A 25,261-nucleotide genomic window follows, 5' to 3' on the forward strand; every position below is an offset into this window, starting at 1 on the left:
ACTTGGGCAACTCTGATTTACTTTCCTCTTCTTTAAAAAAAACTTCCTGTTGTTCATCTTGTCTGTGGAACAGTCGATCTGTCGGTCTGAAGTACTAGCGGCAAGCGCGATGCGTCAATCAAAGAGTATGGGAGTTGAATCTGCGTGTGTGATGCTGTTTGTCTAGAAAACATGGAGTTGAATTCTATTGCTATGGGTATTCTCCCTACTGATAAAGTGGAACGGATTTGATTGTGAAGCAATGAAAAGATCGCTAGACTCGTAGACCAGTCATGCACCAATATTTTGATCGCAAATGTGGGGGTGTCCAAACGACTTATATTTTAAGTGAGGGGGACGGGACCCTCCCAGTAACATTGCAGCGACGCCCATGGTTGAGCTTGTTCTCTCGTGCATCAGGGAGTTGTTCTTGCCGACGCATCCCATCTGCTCGGGTGCCGTCTCAGCCCGGTTTCACGGTTGCTTCTGAAATGGAGAGATTATAAGACACAAAGTACAGGTTGCTTTCCACACCCTGTGTGAGACACAATGTTTAAGCCTGAGCACACTTCTAAGTTCATAAGACATAACTGTAATAAGCACAATAGACCTACATAACTTTAAGACATGCATCCTTTATAAATTCGTCTGAATATTGTTCCTGTTGCTATTAAGATGCCACAAATATCAATAACTGGAATTATATATGGCCGTGATGCAGCTGGTGGTTACAGTTCATGAATTATACTGTAATGTATTATAATTCTTTAGTTCCAGTCTAGAGCAAAAAAAGTGGATATTTTTACACAGGCACCGACAAAAGAAAAAAAAAATCCCTGACCACCCATGCTAATAGCAGACAGCACTTGGTTTGGTGACAGCTAAACGAGTGGTTGAAATCCATATTCCGGGCCGTTGACTATGCTGGTCAGGAATTTAAATGCAGATGCCCATCGTGTTATTGCACGACTTATAACAACAATGGCATATCACGTAATTAAGACAGACGAGCCGTTCGCCTCGTTCCCCCTGCAGCAAAAGAATGGGGTCGACTTGGGTACTTAGTATCATACTGATGAAATGCTATGGAAGCTTTCATATATTAGCATTGAGGGACCAGAGGTTTCACAGTTTCAGCCAGACAGAGTTGTGTAGAGATGGCTGTCAGCAGGGGAGAGAGCACCTGTGTTTGAGGTTAAAAGTCAATTGTTTTGCTGACTACTACCTTTTAATTTTTTATCACTAGAAATGTGATTTCATTTTTGTTCTTTTCATATTCAGGATGTGTTTAATAAATGATTAAACATGATAACAGAATAACATGATTTATACGTGTGGTTTTGAGGTAACAATGATAAATTACAACTTTTGGAGGGAGGGCCAGTAAAAATTGTCTTGGGGCCAGTAAGTTTCAAACTGTAAAATGTTTTAACGTTGAACCCTGCAAACTGTTTCTTTTGATGTGTTTACCTATAATGTTTTGTGGAGAAGCTGACCAACGGAGCTGATAAACATTTCAGGACAGTCTTAGGCCGAATCCCAATACCCCTTTACCCATTCCCCTTCCCCTTAGTTTTAAGCGTTCCTGTGAGAGCTAGTGGTGTCCCAATACTCTTTTTGAGCTAGGGGTAGGGCTAAGACTAAGGGGTATACACCCCTTAAAACCAAATAAATCGGGAGCTTACTTGAAACCTAGGGCTATGTGAATACTGCGCAACCGGCAACAATGGCGGCCAGATTGTCCAGAGAGTCCGATAAATATAATATTTTCGGCTTAATTAATTGATAAAAAAGTTATGAAAGTCTTGTTTTGTGTTATACTCAGTCCTGAACATATATATTTGTAACCATTTTCTTAATTGAAACGTTTTCCAAAAAATTGCTAGTTCAGCACGCTAATGTTACAGTGCTGAATTGCACAACAGTCCCGCATTTCTCTGACTAACATGTCTACAGTTTTAAGTAAACTCCATTAGCAGCGAATTTCGTTTAAAATCAGTGCATAACACCACTTGCTTTGGAGATATTGATACGTGCTAGATGACGTACCTGTAACCAAGTGGTGTCCCATTTCTTCGTGCTAGTCCCCCAAGGCAGACAGCCTCAGAGAGATGGAGAACATTTCCAACTGTCACCCTCATCTTGAGTATCTGTAAGTTCAAAGTAATTGTCTAAACTAAAGGTCACATTCAAAGTCTGCTATAATTTCATGTGGAATTACCATGGGAAGATCATCCCTGGGTAAACTTTCGTCAAGATTCATATGACCTCTTGGGAAAAAGTCTACTGAATTCAAGTTTTTTCCTCTTTAGGAACTCTGAAAAAGGTTCCAGAAATAATTTTCATCTGAGAAGAATCCTTTGGGTTTTAAAAGGAACTTCGATCCTAGCATCTAATCAGATGTCCACAAGCAACATTTGGGATTTATGTATGGCATCTATCAATACCTGAAATCCAAAGTGTATCAATTTACCCATCATATGGTTGCTATGGATTATTTTGTGTCCCTATATCAGCAAGCCTCCCTGAACAGTGGCTGATATATCTCCTACTGATAAAACTTTATCGAGCTATTCAGACTAGAACCGCATGAGGCAGAGAGCTCAGTCAAGCGCTTGTGCATTCTAACCAGCAAGATACGTCAAATAGGCTGCACCCTCACGCCACATCTCCGACTCACCATAGCACACACGAGGACAGATATGGGTTTAAATTTCATTTATTAGATATTTTACAATACTTTAAATTTGTACTGTAGACTAAAAAGGAAATCCTTTTAATAAAGATTTGCATAGCATGTAGTCATCACATGGAGTCGAGCATTGTGTATATCAGTGGTCACCAACCTTTTTAGGCCAAAGATCGCCAACCTTTGCCTTGGTGACCCGAAGATCTACCTATTGAGGCGTTGAGAGACAGAACAGACTCCAGACTGAACTTACAACTTAACTTTATATTTGGCCTTATTGTAATTGAATGAAATCAAACACTTTGTGAACAATATGAACAAGAAAAAACACTTTTGCAATGAGCAGGCTGGATATGAACGGTTTTATTTATAAACTGAAGTTACAACACAACACTGACAAATTTCTCATGTGACAAGTCAGTGTGATGGCTGTGACTGAACACTGTCTGTGAGTGCCTTGTAGTTTGGCTCATAAGCAGAGACAGCCAGTCTGAGGCAGTCTGTGAGGTGTCTGTCAGTAAGCCGGCTCCTGTACTTGGATTTGGTGATTTTCATCTGTGAAAATGCCATTTCACAGAGGTAGGTCGATCCAAAGTAGGCACTCACTTTTAGTGCACATGCACTGAGGAGAGGAAACTTCTCTCGGCTGACAAGTCCCCAAAAGTCACTGTCCCTTGACCTGGCTTTCAGCTCAATGTCATTTTGCAAATCAAGCATCTCCATGTCCACTCCACTTGGCAAAGCAAATGCTTTCTCGAATTGGTCTGCAACCTCCTCTGTATTAATAGGCAGGAATGGGTTTGAAAGAAATGCAGCAATATCCTTCATGATTTCTAACTCACCAAAACGTCGACTGAACTCCGCTGCCAGTTTGTCCAGGTGCACACAGTACTGCTCAGGGTGAAAGTCAGAAGAGTCTTTGATGGACTGTGACATTTTTTCCAGGTTTGTAAAGTGTGTCAGCGTCCCTTTCCTCAGATTCGTGGTCCAGACACAGAGTTTGGCCTTGAACGCATTCACTGCGCTGATCATGTGGAGGAGGTGCCGGTCTTTTCCCTGGAGTTCGTGGTTGAGCGAGTTCAGTTTTCCGGTTAGGTCCGTCAGAAACCCCAGGTCCAGTAGCCACGCATCCGTTGAAAGTTCCTCGTGCTCCTCGTTCCTTTTCGACAGAAACGTCTTAATCTCAGGCAGCAAGTCAACAAATCGCTGCAGCACTTTTCCGCGACTCAACCACCTGACATCAGCATGCAGAAGCAGGTCTCCATACGCCGAATCGAGCTCATCCAATAACGCCTTGAATAAGCGATGCTGAAGCGCTTTTGCTCGAATCGAGTTTACCACTTTGACCACCAGTGACATGACATGAGAAAAGTCCACAACTTTCCCAGCCAAGGCTTGCTGATGAATCACACAGTGATACTTCATGAAGTCGGGGAAATCCGGATCATTACGGCACAGTGCTATAAAACCAGCGTGCACACCGCACATTGCCGGTGCCCCATCGGTAGTGATTGCCACCAGTTTCTAAATGGGGATGTTCTTTTCACGGACATAGCTTTTAAAAACGTTGTAAATATCCTCACCTCTCGTTGTCTCTTTTAATTGGAGAAGAGTGAGGAAGTCCTCCTTTGTTGTAAAGTCCTGGAAAGCCATTCTGACAAATACAACAAGCTGAGCCGTGTCCATTACATCCAGCGATTCATCAAACTGCAGTGAAAAATATTCACAGAGTGACAAGTCCTCCAACACCTGTTGACCAACGTTATCCGACAGTAACTCGATCCTTCGTGTCACTGTTGTAGGACCAAGAGGCACAGCACGGAATGCAGCTTTTATGTCCTCTTTGTTTTTGAAGGTGCTGCAAACAGTCTCTGCGGTGACGGTCAATAGTTCCTTAAACAAATCCCCATCTGTAAAAGGTCTCTTGTGTTTAGCCAAAATGTGGCTAATACGAAATGACGCCTCAGTTGCAGCCTTACTTTGAGACGTAGGTTGTGAGAAAAGCGACTGTTGAGCCTTCAACTCCACTTTCAGCTCCTGAACTTTTTTGGCGCGGATTGCGCTCTTTGGTGGATAGCAGTCTTTGAATTTCGGATGGTTAGTGTTGTGGTGCCGCTCCAAATTCCCTCGCTTAGACAGTGCCTGTGGCTGGTGGCACAACATACACACACTCTTGTCTTTTACCAAGGTAAAGATGAATTCCTCCTCCCATTCATGATGGAAACTGTAGTTTTTCGCCCTCTTTCGTGGTGCCTCTGCCATGCTTGCTAACACTATGTGGACAACACGGCCGGGTAAAGAAACAAACCAACGGCAACCACGCCCACAGGTATCCTGGGATAGCAGGTCTCTCAAAGGTCGTCTTCGGGAAAAAACGCCCATTTATTCTGTCGGTGAATTGCTTTGCAACACGCACAGGCCAATATGCAAATCCAGGTACAAGAGAACGCGCATTCAGTTTAAGAATCCTCCGCGTTCATGAATTAGTCGGAGATCAGTATTTCTGAAATTATTTTGGAAATCGACAGGGAAAGTCTCCGAGATCGACACGTCGATCGCGATCGACAGGTTGGCGACCTCTGGTGTATATAATAATTAAATTAGTCAAATGTAGCCACTTACTTTATTAGGTACACTTGTTCAACTGCTCGTTAACCCAATATCTAATCAGCCATGGCAAAAACTCTGCAGTTCAAACTGAGCATCTGAATGTGGTAAAAAGGTGATTTAAGTTACTGTTGCACTTGGCGTGTTTTTTGTGCCAGACAGGCTGGTCTGAGTATTTCAGAAACTGTTGGATCTTCTGGGATTTTCATGCACAACCTTTACAATGAATGGTCTGAAAAGATTTAAATATCCTACGAGTGAGAGTTATGTGGGGAAAAATGCCTTGTTGATTCCCGAGGTCAGAGGAGAATGGCCAGACTGGTTTGAACTAGAAGTGCAACAGTAACTCAAATAACCACTTGTTACAACCAAGGTATGTAGAAGAGTATCTCTGCACTACATTTAACACATAGGTCTGAGATATTTCGATCATATTCGCGGTCAGTGGGGTCAAAACTGAAATGAGAAGGATAAAGAGAAGTTCTCTATAGCCAGTTTTACTACAACAATCTCAGGTGGGTATTTATTGTCTGGACTTGAGCACTAGAGAATATAGCCTCTACCAAAATATCTGCCTGCATAGTATCCATTGAAGTCTCTTGCTTTCAGAGTTGTCAATGAGAACCGCTACCATTGCGCAGATACTGCTGTACTCCACTAAGGGATTTGTAATTTTCGTCTTTCCCTTCTTACAAGGAGCAAGTACAAATAACCATCCAAAGTTAAATATACATTTTTGTGTTCAATATGCAACCAGGCTAAGTCTGACTTCATAATGAACAAAAATGTTGCAGCCCTTAACTGTGCAGCCATGTAATCCCATTGTAGAAGGAAGTTGCAGTCCCCCTCAGTCATAGCGTAAATCACAGACAGAAAGTCTAAGACTGTTTTCTGTTGCTTCAAATTATTTACCAATTAAATAAAAGTACACATGGCCAATCTTCGCAGTGTTTTACCTGTTTAAAGACACAAAATTAGATGTTTGAAAATAGCCAGGAAGATAATAGAATAGCAGAAGAAGGAAATTACAAATGACGTTTGATTTATAACTATGAAACCAAACAATATGTGTCCCGGGAAAGAATAAAACAATCCCAGAAAAACCGGGACGGATGGCAACCCTAATCTTAGACTAGGGAGTCATGTGACCGGCTATCCGAGTTGTAAGTAGGGTAAACCCCCTTGTGTCTATTTACTCCAATTGTTCAGATATTGAATGGATATTGATTACTCTACAGGACTTATGATCATGATTAGACACCTCTCGTGTTATTTGCTTTAAAGGGGCGATTGATTGCGAAACCGATTTTACCTTGTCATAGTTGAAAAACGACAGTTCGGTGGGTAAAATGAACATACAGTGAATTTCAAAGTCCATTGACACCTCTTTCCTATGCAAATCTCAAAAAGAAAAAATGTGGCTGTAAAACGCTAGCTTTTCAACAAAGCCACCCTTGTGACGTAGGACGGGGGACTGCCCTTTTTGGCTCTGGTCTGTATCTTTGTCACGCCCCAAAATGTACATCCAGACCAGCCCGAGGTAGCGTCTATCTCCGATACTAGTTTAGCAGCGCGCTGCTCTGTGTAGGCTACTTATAAGGAATTACAAAGAAGAACGTTTTGAATTATAACAAGGATATTGAAAATGGACCACGGTCGTAAATGCTGTGTTTGAGGCTGTACAGGGAAGGCTAACACTCACAGTCTTCTCAAGGAGCCAAACATTCGACAGGCATGGCTGCTGTTGTCTATGAGAAGATCCCGGCGAAGTTCGACACTCAATCATTCATTTGCTCTGAACATTTCACTCAAGACAGTTTTGACAACCTTGGACAATTTCAGCAGGATTTGCTAGGAAGCTGAACCTGGAAAGAGGTGCTGTTCCGACCGTATGCTCATTGCAACAGCAAGTTATAAGGACAGTATGATGTTGTGCTAACAGTTATTAGCAATGCTAGCGTGTCCTGTATATAGCATACCAAGTAGAATGCTAAATACGTTTCTACACACATCAAATGACTCAAGCTAGACTAGCTGTAGTCGGCATTAGAAGGGAAGCTTCCGAAAAAATAGCCCGAAAACAAACAGCAGTCTGGCTTATTGCTAACGCCTGTATAGATAATCTATTTGAAAGAACTGGAGAAAGGCAGGTGCTAGATACAGGATACGTTAGCATTGCTAGTAACTGTTACTAGTAACAGTAAGACTGTAGGCATGTAAACTAGTTTAGCTTGCTAACGCAAGAGCATAGGTAGAATGTGTGATCATTTAGCCTAGTTTATTGGCAATGGGGCTATCGTTGTTTCGTGTTCCTGACTGTGTTTCATTCAAATAAATAACCTGTGTTTTGTAAATCTACAATTCACGATGCATGTTTGTCAAGATCTTTGTTGTGTTATTTTTCAGCAAGATATCTAGAGCTAGCTAACTGAAGCCGAGTAGAATCACCATACTGGTATGGTTTGGTTGCTAAGCTGTAGCCTAACGTTCTACCCACCTAAGTCAATCCAGTTTGCTTCAACAACAGAAGTGGAAACAAGTAATGTTATCATTTCAAATGATATGTAGTCAATCTGTTGAAAACAGTGTTGTGTAGATCAAATCTAATAAAATGTATTTGTATAGCCCTTTTTACACGCAAGCATGTCACAGAGGGCTTGCCATGCGCCCATAGAACTGCCCCTCAACCAACCTAAACCCTCAAGGAAGACAAGGAAAAACTCCCAGAAAAAGGAAAAAATTGTGTAGATACAACAAATGTATTTGCGCGTTTTTATTTCAAGTCTCCACCTTCGGTGTTTCAGTGAGTGCTGCTGTTGGCCGTGTTGCCTTTTTGCTCCCCAGCTTCACTCGTTGAAAACCAACCAATCAGCGCGCAGCTTATCTAAATATTTATGAGCATACCATAAAAGTAGAAAAGCTAGTGTTTTTTCCCGGGAACATTTCAGAGGATCTATCAGGGGGCATAGAACAGCAGCCGGGCCATTTTCAACCCAACCAATGTTACATACCCTATTCGGAGACCTTAAGGAACAGTGTGAAATACCCAAAAACCCAGTCAATTGCCCCTTTAAGAAAACATCCATTCCAGACACAGAAGGCGCTCTGATTTGAATTTACAACATATTTATTTTACCGAACAAACATGTTAGAAGTACACACACAAATTAAAATAAATTATCATCACATGACAATGCCAGAAAATGTATACATTCCAGTTTCACAAAGAGAAACAAGGCGCTTGAATGCTCGAGTTACAATAACATACTAAAAAGTGCAAATAAAATGTGTACGTCTATTACTTGTAAACTGAAGTCAGATTTTGCCTCATAAAAACAATTAAAATAATTATGCCAACGACTGAATCAAATAACCAGCAGTCTCAACAGCAACTACATAAACTGTAACTTCCTGGATGTGTTATTTTAAGACGTTTAAGAGGTTGTAACAAACAAACAAAAAAAAACTGTCCAGTACACATTACTCTTTGGCTATATTTTAGACAATAGATTTTCTTTTCTCTGGTGCCCGGCACAGATAGAGTATCTCTGATTGCCATAAAACCCACATAGGTTAAATGGTTAAGTCTACACCTTCAGCTTTCAGCTGTTAACACTGTTGGCTTGAACTACCTGAATATTTGTTCAGGAATAAAAATAAAGTAATCGCAACCAATGCTTAATACTAATATAATTATAATACAATTAAAATGCTCTGTGAGTGTGTGTTTGTACAGTACATGCAAGCTTCTTGCATGTCTGTTCAGGCCAGCCATTAACTACTACTTAGGCTTGTTTACTTTGAGGAAAGCGCTTCTTTCCAAAATGGTCCTAGCCCTGTTCTTGCGGCCACAAGAGAGGTAACCAGTTACACTGAAAACCCTCTCTGTAAATGCCTGAGAGGCTGGCATCGCCAGAAGGTCTAAGGCCAGAGGTTTCAGTGTTGGAAATGCAGTGGAACAACACTGAGTTAACCAGTACTGCCGTGCAAAGGCAAAAGACCGTAACTTCATTTTCGGAACAGTTAAGGTCTGCTTTATCATGTGGCCAAATATCTTAAATGAACTCGTCTGTTTTTCAGAGAAAATAAGGTTGTTGTCTTCACCGTAACTTCCAAAAGCCTGCTTTGGCTTTAGAAAGCCAATGCAGAATGCCGTAACATCAGTTACGGTTCTTAAGCTAACACATGACGTTGCGGCAACGTTGCCAGTAAGTGCTCAGTTGGTAACCCGCGACGTTACCTTCTGGCAACGTCGTAGCAACGTTATAAAGGGAATGTTGCCAGTTGGTCCCATGGGCAACGTTGCCACGACGTCGTACCTTGGTCGGCTGGTTACGTTATTTTTAGACCAGTGGGCAACGTTGCCGCGACGTCGTACCTTGGTCGGCTGGTAACGTCATTTTTAGGTCCGTGGGCAACGTTGCCGCGACGTTGTACCTTGGTCAGCTGGTTACGTTATTTTTTGGTCCCATGGACAACGTTGCCGCGACGCTGTACCTTGGTCCAGAGCCATAGAAAAAGAGAGTTGCGACACTTCCATAGACTCCCATTGTTATCGAGGAATGCGGAAGTTAAGCGTGTCTCATGCAACCTATAGTTCCAAACATTGTATTTTCCACCGTTGAACCCCATTCATTTTCAGTGTCTACGAAGTAAGTTAGCTTGTAAATTGATGAAAATCATGCATTTTTTCATATTTCAACCACCACATATCAATTGTTATGAGTAGTATTTCATATGGCCAACTTAAGATAAACATTTTCGTAAGATTATAGCTTGTTAGATTCTAAATGCATTTAGAGCTGTTAGAGCCATATATGACTTATGGGGTCCGAAGCAAGTGAGCTGGTAAATTGATGAAAATCCTGCATTTTTTCATATTTCAACCACCACATATCAATTGTTATTAGTAGCATTTCATATAGCCAGCTGTAGAGAAAATGTATTGTAAGATTATGGCTTGTTAGATTATAGCTTGTTAGATTCTAAATGCAGTTTGCGCTAGACTATAGTAGAGCTATGCAACACTTTTACTGTAGCTAGCTAAAGAGCATGTGTGTCAACCAGAAGTTCGTTGGTTTATAGTCTGTCAAATTAGTTCTAGTTATTGGTGTTCTTTGGCATACACAGTTGACAGAATCTGCTCTTATTAGCCTATAGTACATCTGATTATAGCTAGCAACAATGAATTGCAGATTAAAGCCTTGGGTCCCCTATCGTCCAGCAACGCTCGGCAGGAATTTCAGTCCACTCAATAGCTAGCTAGTTAGTTAGCTCAACTAGATGCATCTACTACTGCGGTCTAAGTTTTGTGAAAAGCAGACATTAAGATCACCTGCTCACTACAAACAAAAGGAGTGGAAGAACACTGGACATAATGTACAATAAAATGTTTTATTGAATTGCAGTTGGTTGCCTTGTATATTCTGTTCAATTTTTTTCTATTGAACAGTTGCCGGTGATCATGGTTAGATTCAACTTGCATCAAGTACAAACGTGTTGTTAATGTGGTAAATTGTAAGTGGGCTGATGAAGAAAAAAAAAGTTGAACAAATCCCATTTACTTCAACAGTCGAAGGTTAAACGTTAAGTGGAACAATATAGGCTAGCATAGCCATTTCCAGCTCTGCTTCACAATATTGCGTTATGCATTATAAGTTAATGTTATACATACATGTTAATAAAGTAGCATACATACATGATACAACACACCAGTAACCAATTGATATTGTGTTAATATACCGAAAATATCCGTGAATCGAGATGGTGCTGCTGTCGGTCCCGCCGAAAACCATTCAAACAGGTTGACAGCAGTGGGTTTTCATTTAACTACAGCGAGCTACCGGAACCACGTGACAAAAAAGCTCTAGCTTTTTTCCTGCGTTTCACTGGCAGTGAGTGTTCACAATGTTGTAGTTCACTCCATTGTTCACCAAAAACGTCAGCGAGGACTGCCTAATGTAGATAAGAGTCAGCTGAAGATAGCCAGAATATCGGATTTCTTCAACTAAGCCTGTTTCATTCGTAATTTGCCTGAGAAAGCGACTTCCGTTGGCCAGCCCCATTGAAAACCATTCAAAAAAGTTGACAGCAGTGGGGCTTTTTGGAACTACAGCGAGCTACATGAACCACGTGATCACGTGTCGGCGAGATCAAAGCGTGTCGCAACTCTCTTTTTCTATGGCTCTGCCTTGGTCGGCTGGTTACGTTATTTTTTGGTCCCATGGACAACGTTGCGGCGACGTTATACCTTGGTCGGCTGGTTACGTTAAATTTGGTCCCGTGGACAACGTTGCCGCGACGTTGTACCTTGGTCGGCTGGTTACCTTATTTTTAGACCCGTGGACAATGTTGCCGCGACGTCGTCCCTTGGTCGGCTGGTTACCTTATTTTTGTCGCAGGACAACGGATCTTGAGTGCAATATGGTTTATATATATAAATGTAGACACTGCATGTAATTCATGTGCTGCTCAGCCCCAGCAGGTCATTGGTCATCAATGTTCTCATATGCAGACACAGCATAAATTAAAAAAGACAGAATGTGGAATATAATTTAGTCTTTCATTCTTTACTATAAACATGTACAAAAGCAATCAATGTGTGATGAGTAACATGATTAAGCAAACATTATTTGTAGGCTATAGCACACCAAAGCTGTATGACACACAATGCAAATTTGTGCTCCACAGAATATTACAATTCTTCCTTAGCAAACCTGCCCCTCAGTCTGCCCCTGAGCAACAACTTTGCGCATGCCCATTTCAACGCATAGCTGAAACTGGGCTTCCTAAACAGTTTTTGCCGGGGTCCTACCGTCTTTCACACAATGAATTTTACCTGGAAATAAGTTACTTCAAAGGTGAGTTTCTTTACAGACATAGTTTTAAATATATAAACATATTTTCAGAAATTGGATGGGGCATATAGGTTTGAAATTGAGTTGTTTATAGCGTTAAATCAGATTCACATTGTTTACGTTAGGATTTCGCTAGCTAGGTTAAACCCTCCAGAAAGTTATTTTGAAATACTGAAAATGCATACATGTTATCAAAGTTTAGCGTCTCAAAAATCACCCTCAAAAGAATCAGTGAAAATAAACGTTCAGAACTGTTAGAAAACCTTGTCCCAAAATAGTTTATTTAGTTAGCTAGCTAGCCCTGAATTTTCAAAGACGCTAGTGCGTGGCTGATCACGTTCACAGTCGGTCATGGCATGCGCAGCAATGGCGTCTGTAAAAGTATCATGTCACCAATTCTTCCAATTTGTACATGACATTTGTTTTTGGATAAGTTTATTCGTTTTAACCTTTAGATGCGTGAGTTCTAAATATTTCAGACACTTTCACCAGAGTACGTGAGTTATTTTTCCAAAACGGAAGCTATGTAGCTTTAATTAGCTTCCGTTACCTAGCAACCTAAGATAATACTCGTACCAATGCTACTACTTGCTAGTGTTACTTGTTAGCCTACTAATTGTACATTTTGAAGCCATACTGTAGTGTTTATCATATTGTTTCTGCCCATCGGAAAATAGTTGGTTGGAATGTTCAGAATCACACATGTGCGACGCTACGCTGTGGGGCCCTGCTTTCGAACGACCACATATGTGCGATGCTACTCCATTATCAACATACTAATACTATGTACGTAAACTACATTCCACTTTCAGTTCTGTACAGGTGATCCGACCACCATCACAAGCACTGTGTCCCTTGGAAATTATGGTAAAGTAATGAATGACCGTTTATAACAGTGACAATAATTGTATGAGCCATGGCAACCCTAAATCTATGCTTTGAAGCAAAAGTATGACTTAAAACGTTTGCATCACCAGATGCCATACCTCTAGGTGTCAACTCTGGTCTGGTGGAGGAGAACCCAAAGGGGGCCCCGGAAAACAGCTGGCAGCCAGGCAAGCGCAAATATAAGACACTCAAAAAAATACTCAAACCATTGCCATTGTAAGGCATACCTAATTGTAAGGCATACTTAAGTTGTTCTGATCGTGGGGGAAACATATTTGTCAAAACAACAAATGTTGTCTTACTAATGCTTTGTATACCCCATTCAGCTGTACCATCTTGGGCAAAGACCAATCAAGGTAACATTTGTTATGTACATCAATGTTGCAGCAAATCTAGAAGAACCAGTGTATGCCAATCATGCAAACTCTTGTAAACTTGTTTTACTTGTCTTTAATTACAGACACATTACAGGTTATGCTCCGGAAGATGGAGACATTGGAAGAGAACCAGCGAGAGGCTCTCCTGTTCAGGCGACCACAGGGCAGACACACTGAAGAGGTGCCAGTGATGGACCTACAGGTGGCCCAAACACAGGCTGAACTCCAAGACCTTGAGGAGCGCCTTAAGGTGCTGGAGTTGCGAGAGTGGTAAGTGTTTGGAGATCCCATAAACTATGGCTTACACGCATTCAACATTCACATTGGTGCTGACAATAAGTTCATGACTTCTAACTCCAGACGCTGTGATGAAGTAGAAGACGGGACGGGGAGAGAAAGCTGTGGAGCTCCGCATAGAGGAAACACTCAAACACACCCCGGCAGCCCATTCAAAACAAGCCAGGTGAATGAATCATGATTGCAGCTTCCATATCCAATCTTTCACATGGCTATGACACAAATCTAGAATCACATAATATTTTAATTGATGATGTATATTATTTTAGATGTGATTTTTTTAATGACTTGTATAGCCCCTTTTCACACGTGCGATAATGTTAATCGAACACTAACTTATTTTGTGCTTCCTTGTCAGGGCCAACAGACAGGACTCGTAGCGGGGACTGGAAGAAGATTTTAATTCATTTTTTGCACTTTGTTTGTTTGGTACTTTTGTTTTGCAGTGTTTGTTTTGCAGTGTTTTTTTCTTTGCAGTGTTTGTTTTGCAGTGGCACTTTTTATCACGTATGTATATATTTTGGCAATTTGTTTTTATTTTAAATGTTACATGCATACTTTCTGCATTGTCATTTTAGCAGACGCTCTTATCCAGAGCAACTTACAGTAAGTACAGGGACATTCCCTGGAGGAAAGTAAGGTGAAGTGCCTTGCCCAAGGACACATCATTTGGCAACCTTCTGATTTAATAGCCTGATTCCCTAACCGATCAGCCATCTGACTCCCCTTTAGTATAGGTAGACCACATATTTAGGATTCCTATATGTTGAATGTATATACCTTCCTGCCAAAGTAAATTCCTTGTCTGTGCAAACTTTCATGGCGATTAAAACATTTTCTGATTCTGAAATGCTGCCTTGTTTATGATTTAGCTTGAGTCGGGCTACACATCACGCAAACATATTCCCCCTAACGTTGGCTATCTATTATACCAAAACAAGTAGCCTTCTGGGCAAATGAGGTCTGCATATGAAATATAGGTTACTTCATAATTAAGTAAATTATTAACGTCGCAGTTACGGACTAGCAACGTCACAAAATTACTTTGCTAGGAGGTCGCCACGACGTCGCGGTTACGGATTGGCAACGTCCCAAAACAACGTTGCGAGGAGGTCGCGGTTACCGACTGGCAACGTCGGAAAATAACGTTGCGACGACGTCGCGGTTACGGACTGGCAACGTCAGAAAATTACGTTGCTAGGAGGTTGCGGTTACGGACTGGCAACGTCGGAATATAATGTTGCCACGACGTTGCGGTTACGGACTGGCAACGTCGGAAAATTAACGTTGCCACGACGTCGCGGTTACGGACTGGCAACGTCACAAGATGATTTTGCGGCAACCTACTGGCGCCCCACAGATGCACGGTCCCGCAACGTCGCCAAAGACGTTGCGGCAACGTATGTTTGGTCAACGATTGACGTTGCGGCAACGTAAGGGCAACGTAACTGTGTTAGCTGGGCAGCAAAAAAAAAAAAAAAACGTTTTTTTCTTTCTTTCCTGGGCGCATTTTTTGGCGCCCCCCTCTAAGTGGCGCCCTAGGCGACCGCCTATACCGCCTGTAGGAAAGACCGCCCCTGCTAGGCGAGACTGCATTATGTACAGCAAGGACCAACTTGTCAGTGTCATCTCTGAGCCAGAGCCCCACCAGCGTGTGTGACGGTATGTAACGGACGTGGCCACGCTCTTTCACTACAAGGCGTCATTCACCACTCGCTGGGCTCGAACGCACGACCTCTGACTTGCCAAGCGCGACCACTACCAGCTACGCCAAAGAGAAGCTAGCTGTTCTTTGACACGGGTAGCCCATTACATACCTGAGGAGTGAGTTTCACAGGTTCACACCCGTTACACGTGCAGCCCAGCTCACCAACTATGACTGGCTGCTGTTAAATGAGGTGTGAAAGGAGGAGGATTTAAACACTGAAACAGTACTGCTTTTTGATTTTGTTTGTATTTTATGGCGTACTCTGTTGTACAGCACAGTTCATGAAGAAAATAATCAATTTACTATTAATTATTTTTAAGAACCACAGGATGTTTTGCTGTCTATTAATGGGTTGTTTAATACATTTTACCCAAACAGCTGTTTGTTTAGTTTTTTAGGTCAATTCCATTTATGGTTATGGCGCTATGGCTATTCGATTTTTTTTTTACTGAAGTTGTACAAAAAATTTGACTGAATTAAATACAAAGAACAGTAGTTTTAACTTTTTATCCCGTATAACTTTTAACTTAAAAATGTCCCTTTATATTTTAAGATATAAAGATATAAAATCTAAAAATAAATTTGAACAAGATGAATTATAAGCCAGGTCAATTTTGTTTACATGTTCATGTTATATTGCTAAATCCTACAATGACTCCCAAGTCTTTTTTATTGGAATGTTGGTTTCTGCTTCTTCTGACTTTATTGTACAAACAACATTTGAACTTGAAGTTGTAACTTTATTTGAATGAATTTTTTTATAAATTTGAACAAAAAATAATAAATGTGTCTTTGTACAAAACAGGGGCATACCGGTACTTTTAGTTGTCCAATGGTGTGACGGAATGTCCTGTGGTGTGACAAACTGAATTATAAATGGAAAAGGCATTTTAATGCACAAATTCATGTAAAAAGTGTTGAATAGTATAATAATGATATCATCACAATGCACATATAAGGATGGAAAGAAGTTTCATTAGGTTTTATACTAATTATAATGAATATAATCCAGATGTTTGGGTAAAATAATACATTGTGATTTCTAGATTTTTTTTTTTGATTATGTCTCTCACAGTGGACATGCACCTACGATGACAATTTCAGACCCCTCCATGATTTCTAAGTGGGAGAACTTGCAAAATAGCAGGGTGTTCAAATACTTATTTTCCTCACTGTATAAGGATGGAATGAAGTTTCATTAGGTTTTATACTAATTATAATGAATATAATCCAGACGTTTGTCCTATGTGTACATCTTATAGTAGGATAATAACATGATTGTGATTTTGTATTGGTTACTTTTGATGTGGGAATATAGTTATGACACTATAGTTAGGATTGTGTATATTTTCTGTCACACAATCTATGAATTAAATATTAACATTAAAATTGTTGTCACACTGGTGGACAATATTTGGGACTACCACACAAAAAAGTTAATTCAATGCAAAATTAATAAAGGAATTAGAAAGGGACACATTCAGTTGAGTTATTCACATATTAAGCAATGTGATAAATGTCATTTGACTTACATTTTAGAAATACATTTTTTTCCACTTTGGATATGAGTTCAAGTCAACCACCAATAAGCAGACATAGCCTAAAAGTTATGTTCCTGAAACATAAAAATCCTTGGCCTACATCCTGTAAAATGATGATACGATGGCCAATTTAGGATTTTCAAGTGGTAGGTTTGACGTCGAATTAAGTAAATTGTTGTTGGCAGTGTTAATTCCACATGTTTCGAGTCGCCCGGTACTTTGATAAAATGCTTCCATACCACAGATTTCTTTGCCATTTTGCCTAAAGGATTAATAACACCAATTGTACAAAGTATGGTAGAGTTTAGGCTAACAGGTACAATTGTGCTCATGTGCCGTGTGCAAAAAAACTAAACAAAATGCAGATTAATGAAAGGGAAAACGGTAACACCGGCAGCTCGACAAAAAAAAATCTTTGCCGACCAAGAGCATATCGACCAAACAATCGACTAGTCAACCGAGTGGGGACAGCCCTAGTAACAACAGCACCACATAGACAAAGTGCAAGGAAGGGACAAAGTCCTAGGTATCAAATTAAGTTATGATCTGCTAAATGTTGCTTTTCAGGGCCCTCAGGCCAAACAGAAAAACAAATGTGTTTAAGTGAAACTTTGAGAGGAGTGTCTTGAGACAATGATGGAAGGATGAACGCACCATAGTGGCGCACTGGAAGGAGAAGCACCGCATGGAAGTAATGCAAGGAGCCTTCTTAGTTTGCACAGGGTTCTGGAGACAACCTGAGGTTTTAGGGCTAAGCACAGTCATAGTGTCATGTAATGCAAATATAAAGAAACTATTTAATCTTTAGGAAATTTGAAGGATTAGAGCACCTTCACACCGCCAACATACATAGACACAAACACAACCTTAAATGGAAATGTGAATTGGAATATATTATATACACAATAATTCAGGTTCATAGTTTCTACAATGTGGTGGTTCTCCAATCATTTGCGATGATCACCAAGTGAGAAGACCGTTTACAAGTCACAACGAGCAAGACAAAATAAACTGTCCCCCGTCCTTCCACTGCAGGGTCTAAATGGGTATCAATCACATAGGAAAGCAGAAGCTTGCAACCCTGTTATCTAATCCTTGAATACTGTGAAGTGTTCTCCACACACCTGCGCCTTATTAATAGATCCGGCAGTTCGACAGATTGTATAGCAACTGAAATTCAAATTCTCTGAAAATGTCCATGCGATGTCTGTATCCTGAACAACAATGCAGTAAATAGCAGGAGGGTGTTTCTTTTTGTGTGTGGAGCATTCCTTTTATTTGATTCATTTCCGGAAAAATGCATGCATGTGCATATTTTTAGGAAGAGAGAAAAAGAGATCTTGGTGTGTATGAAGTGTGTGAGGCTGCTTGATTGCATGTGTAGTTATCCAGGGATCAATGCTGACAAATCAATCAGAGACCATCAATTAAGAGGTGAAGTGACAGAGACACCACAGAAAAAGTAAATAAACTATAACAAATTTCCTCACTGATATATACTGTTGGGCCAATTATCAACAGCAGGGGAGATGTTTGACTTTGTGTGTGTGTGACTGTGTGTCTGTGGCCTGTGTGCACCTCATTAGCCTCACACCCAGCTTTGCTGATCTGTCAAAGAAGATTGTCACAACATAGGAGATGGTGTGTTGGTCACAGTTCCATTAATTAATGCATGTCTGAAAATACCTCTTCACCCCCTGACCGTCACTGCAGTGAAGAGAAAATGTGGTCAAGACATCATAATGTGTTCAGATGAACTCTGACTGAATAATGAAAACAATTGCAATGGATGGAGAGCTGAACCATGTGTCAATAGTATAAGCTTTAAGACAATTGGATACCTTTATATCTCCCAGTTGGAAAACTGTGATCATTGCTGAGTTAATATACATTAATTCAAAAGGCAACCGAAAGAACACTCTAAAATAAGCACCCCTGAGTTTATCAAATCATAAATGAAAGGTCTCAATCTTATTTTTTTGTCTGACCTTGGTGCATCAATCTTCTGTCTTGAACCACACAACCATGAGCTTTTCCAGTAGTGCCTCAAGAGACCATCAGACTGACTCCTATGATCCTTAGAAGAGCAGGGATGTCAGAAATCAGAGGCTAGGGCTAGGGTGTGAGCGTTTGAACAGGGAGTGTACCCAAATGCAGAAGACCAGAACACTGGTTACGGGAATATTTTACAGTCTTTAATGAGGAAAAGGTAAATCCCAAAACGACCAAATCAATCTAGAAGGCAAATCCAGAACGTTCCAAAAAGAGGCAAAACACAAAAAGGAATTTCAACAGTTCCCAAAAGTACCTCCCAACAGTCCAGGGGTGCCTTTCCTAAAAGCATTGTAAGTGACCGTAGAATCCATCGTACAATGGATGTTAGTTATTTTTCCGAAATGGTAGCTAGCTAGCTTTAGTTAGATTGCGGACTAAGTTAGCTAGAATAATACGCATAGCAATGCAACTACCATGCTAGTGTTACTTAGCCTTCTCATTAGTACATTTTGAAGCCATACTAATTTATTATTTATTTGAATGAAACACAGTCAGGAACATGAAATAACGCGTTAGTCCCATTGCCAATAAACTAAATTATCACACATTCTACCTATGCTAGATAAAGGATACGTTAGCATTGCTAATAACTGTTAGCGACAAAAACATACTACAGCTTGCGGTTGCGATGAACATAAGGTTGGAACAGCACCTCTTTTCAGGAACAGCTTCATAGCAAATCCTGCTTTACGTTGTCCCAGGTTTTCAAAACTGTCGTCGGTGAAATGGTTCGAGCAAATGTGTAATTGAGGGTCGAACTGCACAGGGATCTTCTCATAGACAAACATCACAGCCCGTTGAGTATTTGGTTCCTTGGGAAGACTCTGAAAAGTGTCAGCATTCCCTGTACAGCCTGTAAAACTGCATTTAAGCCGGAATACCCATTTTCAATATCCTTGAAAAACTTTGTTTTTTGTAATTCCGTGGAAGTAGGCCTATACAGAGCAGTATACAGCAAATTTTGGGGCGTGACAAAGGTACAGACCAGAGCCAAAACATTTGGAGCCAGATTTGTGACGTCACAAATGTAGGTTTTTAAACCGCTCGTATTACAGCAGCAGTTTCAAATTGTGAGATTTAGATAGGAAAAGGTGTCAATGGACTTTGAGATTCACTGTGTGTCCATTTTTCCCACCGAACTGTCGTTATTCAACTATGAAAAGGAAAACTCGGTTTTGCAGTTAATGACCCCTTTAAGGAACAGTGTGAAAACCCTATAGAATGACTCAATGACTCCTTTAAATGCTCCAACCTGCACATTGTGCTCCCATGTTCCACCCAGAGCTAGCTGCCGTAGCTGGAAAATCAAACTTTTCCCTAACCCTGTGGGGAGGAGGGCCACAACATCATGGCCACCAACAAAATTCAGCAAGGATTGTTCTTGCTCCGGCTTTAATTTATGGATATTCGTCAGCCTTGACACAACGGACCGAATACCTTCGCTTGCATCTTTCTCCGCCGCCATGACTGAATTACAACTCAAACTAGCGCACAACGTCAACGTTATCGTTCTCCGCCACTCCCTCTGTTCGCTGATTGGACCTACAAAAAATGTGTTTCTGAAACCCGACTGGTGCACTGAAATCCCAGACCTAGTACAGAAGCAAAATCCAAATTGAGCAGAAGTACGTAGGAGGGCAGAGCCAGTCTAGTTTTCCCGAGTGCCAGTGACAAGTCCCGAGCGCCAAAGGCAAAAAATAGTCAGTGATGATGAAAAAAATTAAGAAAAAAAGCTGTGTTCATCACGCGTGCAATGCATGTCAGCGAATACGTTCTCAATAGTATGTTCAAGTGGGCTACATCTGAACCCTCGTTCTGTTTTGATCAATAATAATCGGGTTGATAAGCGTGTCTTCTTGTATGACCAATACGCAACTGTGAGGTGCGCGAATGGACAGAGTGGCCACTAAACTGTCGTTCTCCTGCAAGGGCCAGCCCGACGTGCACGAATACACCAGTACAGATGCAAATTAAATTTCCACTCAAAATGCTGACAAAAGTTTGATTTACGATTTCAAACGCAGCCTCCATTGGTATTCTCAACCTGGAATGATAATATTTAGTGCAGTGTTTTCTCTATGGCAACATTTCTGCCCCCACGGTATCAGAAATCAGGCTGTACAAACTTCTAGGTCATGTATCAGCAGTGATTGTTGTAGTGCATGTCAGAGAATTGCACAGACACGCGCTTCACACCGCAGTTGAGATTGTGTGTGTGCGTCCTTGAGAATTGTAAGTCGTATAACTTATGTTGTCAGTTCATTTAAGCCTGTTATTGTATAAGTCTATTCTTGCAATTTTTTTTGTATTCTTCCCCTGCTAGCTAAATTGCACGTCTGTTGATTCGATAGCGATTGCTGCCCTTGCTCAGGTTTGTATTTTAGGTGCTTCAGGTGCTGAAGTAGTTTTAATTAATAAAAAGTGGGTTTATTATTAATATTTGCTACAGAATGCTTAGCCTATCAAGCTCAAATGAAGCAGGCAGTGTACATGCTTCAGAGTGGCCTACCTTAATCAATGGGCTCGGATACTGACCATTTACAATAAGTTGTTACGTCAATTATTAATTGGCAGCATTTATGCCATTTAGAACATACTTGTGAGTGTAAGGTGTCTTTAACCTTTTAGGAATCCTGTTAAATGTCCCTAAAAACGCCTAAACAGCATGCCCAAAGTCAATTGAAAGCTGTTCTTGAATCATTTAGAGTACATGCATGTAAATGGTCTCTTTTGAAAGCTGACACTCTGAAGTTATTTTCCCTGTTGTCAGGACCACTTTCAGTCCTACTGGTGTTGAGTAATAGAAGCTTGAACACAAGGAAAATGAAAGTTTCTATTTCCGCCTAGATTTTGTTTTGAAAACAGAGGCCTGAAGAGGCCTAGAGGTGGTTGGTATTAGCTGGAAGACAGATTTGAACCACAGGTTGAAGCCTTACCCAATTGAAATCAAAAGTCAAACATAATACCACAATATATTCATATTTGACACATGTTTTATACGCGTACAAGCAGGCGTTTTCTAAAAGGGCCTTTTGGAGACTCCAGAAAGGTCAAATTCTTAGTATAAAAACGTATTCTTTTTCATAATTGTAATCTCTAATGCAAGGTGGTATTTACAACTATCATATGTAATAGCCAAATCCCTTATTAGTATTCAGTGTTTCCCACAGATTAGAAATCTAGTTGTGGCGGGGAGGGGGGTGGGGGTTGTCAGACCGGGGGGGGGGGGGAGTCGTAATAATTCCTTTGTTAATAATTCGTTACACAGTTAATTTGTTAATAATTTGTTACATTAAATATTAATCCTAAATGATTCTCACCTTCACAAAATTAACAACAACTAATATATCATTTCTGCATTATGCATGTAGCCACGCTAGTGCTAAACAACTATTTAACCCTTTACTGCCTGAGACAACATTCCGAACATTCCATAAGCTGTTGAAATATGATATTCATATTAATATTCATATTTTATGAATTTTCATGTTAAATCATACACCTTAACTGTTTATACCATCTTGAAGAGGAGAACTAGGGGATTTTGATCATGTCAATAAATATATGATCACTTGAGGCAAATCATATTTTATCAAAGTGGTTTCAGGCAGCCATTTTTTACAAAAACTTCTCCATCCACCATACCTCATCAGACAACTGAATTTTTAACCACTTTAATTACAAGATGGAGAAATACTTTGAGTAGATGGAATATCCACAAGTCTGTGGGCAATGTAGAACAGAAGACAGATTAGAAATACCATATTTTGATTAAAAGTTATGACCATTCTAGTGACTAGTGGAGACAGGGGAAACCGGAATTATCCTGTCCCAAAAGTAGCTAGCGCTATGGTTGGATACTCCTCTCGATAACTAAAAAAAGTTCGAGATTCTTCCACAATCGACCGAATTGGCCAAACAAGGCATGTACATTTAGCTTACAGTGTACATAATCTAATTAGTTAATGTTGTTTTTCGAAGTTTTTTAGAAATTTGCTCAAATCAAAGCTAAACAGTGCTACTACCGTCATTGCTGCCTGTCACAAACGGCCAAGCCGGACACGTCATTCTTTCCTGAAAACACTTGCGTCACTCCCACAAACAAATTCTTCGCAAGTAAAAAGTTTAGACTTTTTATTTGACAATATTGACAACACATATTAAGGAACTTGTCTTTACTCATAATATCGTCTCCGATTTCAATTCGAAGCTGTAAATCTAACACTGTAGGCAATCTCCCATGGTCTCCGCTCTGGCTCCGCCTCGGAAAACAATGGCTGCCGTTGCAGACGATAGATTTATTTCCCCCTCCCACTAACCCCTTAACCAATGATATGTGCTTTGAGCTTAAGTTGTCATGAGTATCTGGCAGTTTTCAGAAATGAAATCGGTGATTGGATGGCAAAGTTATTAAGGCGGGATCTAAGGGTCTTTTTCGACCCATATTTGAATGGTCCGGTAGGAAAGGGTTTTAACTGGTCGGCTCCAGGACGCCGGGTAAGTAGCTAGCTCCTGAGACTTCTCACAAAAAGAACGAAGGGGAACCTTCGAGTAAGGTACCTAGTGAAAAGTAGCCTCAACTTTCCTCGACTTTTAGCTACGACACTAATGCTGAAAGCTCGCTGATATAGCTTTCGGTCTTACTAGAACGGCGTATGTATGCATTGTTGCTAACGTGTGCTGACGTTGTTACTGTGCATATGTGAGAAAGACGCATGAGTGACAGAGAGACGGAGGGAGGGCAGGGGAAAGGAAATGCAGCTGAACGAATACACTGTTTTGATGGGTTGTTAGCATACCTGGATCATTCCAAAGTAATGGTTGGTAAGTACACATTTTTTCTCTGGTTGTGTTGAAGGACAAAGACGTTGACGGCACTTGCTGTTGCGACTTGATCTTGAATTGGTTTATTTTAATGGAAGCACAAGAATCGTAGATTTCCAATAATGTATAACATGTGTATAGCAGTCTAAAACATATGTTTGTTAATACTTAGTGCGTAGTAACTGGGGGAGGAGGGGGCAGCGTTTCCGTACCGCGGTGTTACAAGCCAACTGGTTTTCAAACCTACTGGTTTCCCAGCTGTGCGTTCACTTATCAGTCTGCCTCCATCACCAGATTCGTCACAAATTCACAAACATCACTTGCGATTTTCCAGTCGGATCTCATATTTGCTGCGGCAAATATAAAAGTAGGCCCCATAGGCTACGTGCACACTACATTACCATTCAAGACCAAATGAATGGAGACAAAATAAAACATTTGCAGACTCGCATGAAGTGGGATTGGATCGCACTTGAGCAAAACACATAATATACCAAAGCCCATTGCTTTACACTGCGAGCTATTCTAGCTCATAGAAGGTCATTAAATCAGTTACGCACTTATTAATCACCTTGGCCTTTAAGTAACATCTTGATTTGGCATCTTGATTTGGCTTTAATAAGTTTATGAATTTGTGATGAATCTGGTGATAGAGGCAGACTGATAGTTGAACGCACAGCTGGGAAACCAGTGGGTTGGAAAACCAGTTGGCTTGTAACACCGGACCAAAAACAGGTTTTAAGTAGCCTAACTTTATTGCTTCAGGGGAAATGGGACGAAAATGTGTGTGTGTGTGTGGGGGGGGGGGACACACACCTGGGAATAAAAACATTAATTCGAAAAAAGGAAGTGTCAATTCTTCAGGGCTGAATCTGCATTTTAACGTTTGAATATTAGCTACAGTAGTTCTAGCTAGGCTAACGTGAATGTCACTGATCAGTTGCATGGTTGGCAGACATACTTCGATTGCTATCTTACCTACACTGGTGGCAATGGGCTTTGTTGACAGGTTAAATATTTAGAAAGAATAGAGACATGACTTGACAAGTTTATTTAGCGTTAAATTCTACGTCAGACCAATGCATTCTATTTGAATTTCCGAGGGTTTTTGTCATAATTCTGCACTGGCGAATTACGTTTGGGCCTGATGATGAGCAATCACACTAACTAAGGAATCTGGGAAAGTTAGTCACATATTCACAAACAACTTACCATTAACGATGTGGACGGCACCGGTGGACCTGCTCCTTGGAGTGCTGCCCTCACTCCTGCCAAAACTGCACGTTCGATATTACCTGGCTGGGAAGAACTTGTCATCTTTGAGTCCTTTCACCCACGTTGCACCCACTGATCCAGGTATGGGTGGGGCTGTGTGTTCCCGCTCTTGCCAGGAGCTCAGCTATTGGCTCGTTTCTAAATATTTCGCTAAATATTTAGTT

The 25,261-nt window shown here is 40.8% G+C and overlaps 1 long non-coding RNA gene across 1 annotated transcript; it reads right to left on the minus strand.

The window, feature by feature from the left end:
- Nucleotides 1-25,261, minus strand: LOC124487360. Its single transcript, XR_006958371.1, has 3 exons — nt 25,035-25,261; nt 2,029-2,129; nt 1-465 (listed from the first exon to the last, which is right to left on the minus strand). It is a non-coding gene; the product is annotated as an uncharacterized LOC124487360 (long non-coding RNA).

The sequence above is a fragment of the Hypomesus transpacificus genome, chromosome 26, assembly GCF_021917145.1.
Source record: "Hypomesus transpacificus isolate Combined female chromosome 26, fHypTra1, whole genome shotgun sequence".
NCBI classification, from domain to species: Eukaryota; Metazoa; Chordata; class Actinopteri; order Osmeriformes; family Osmeridae; genus Hypomesus; species Hypomesus transpacificus.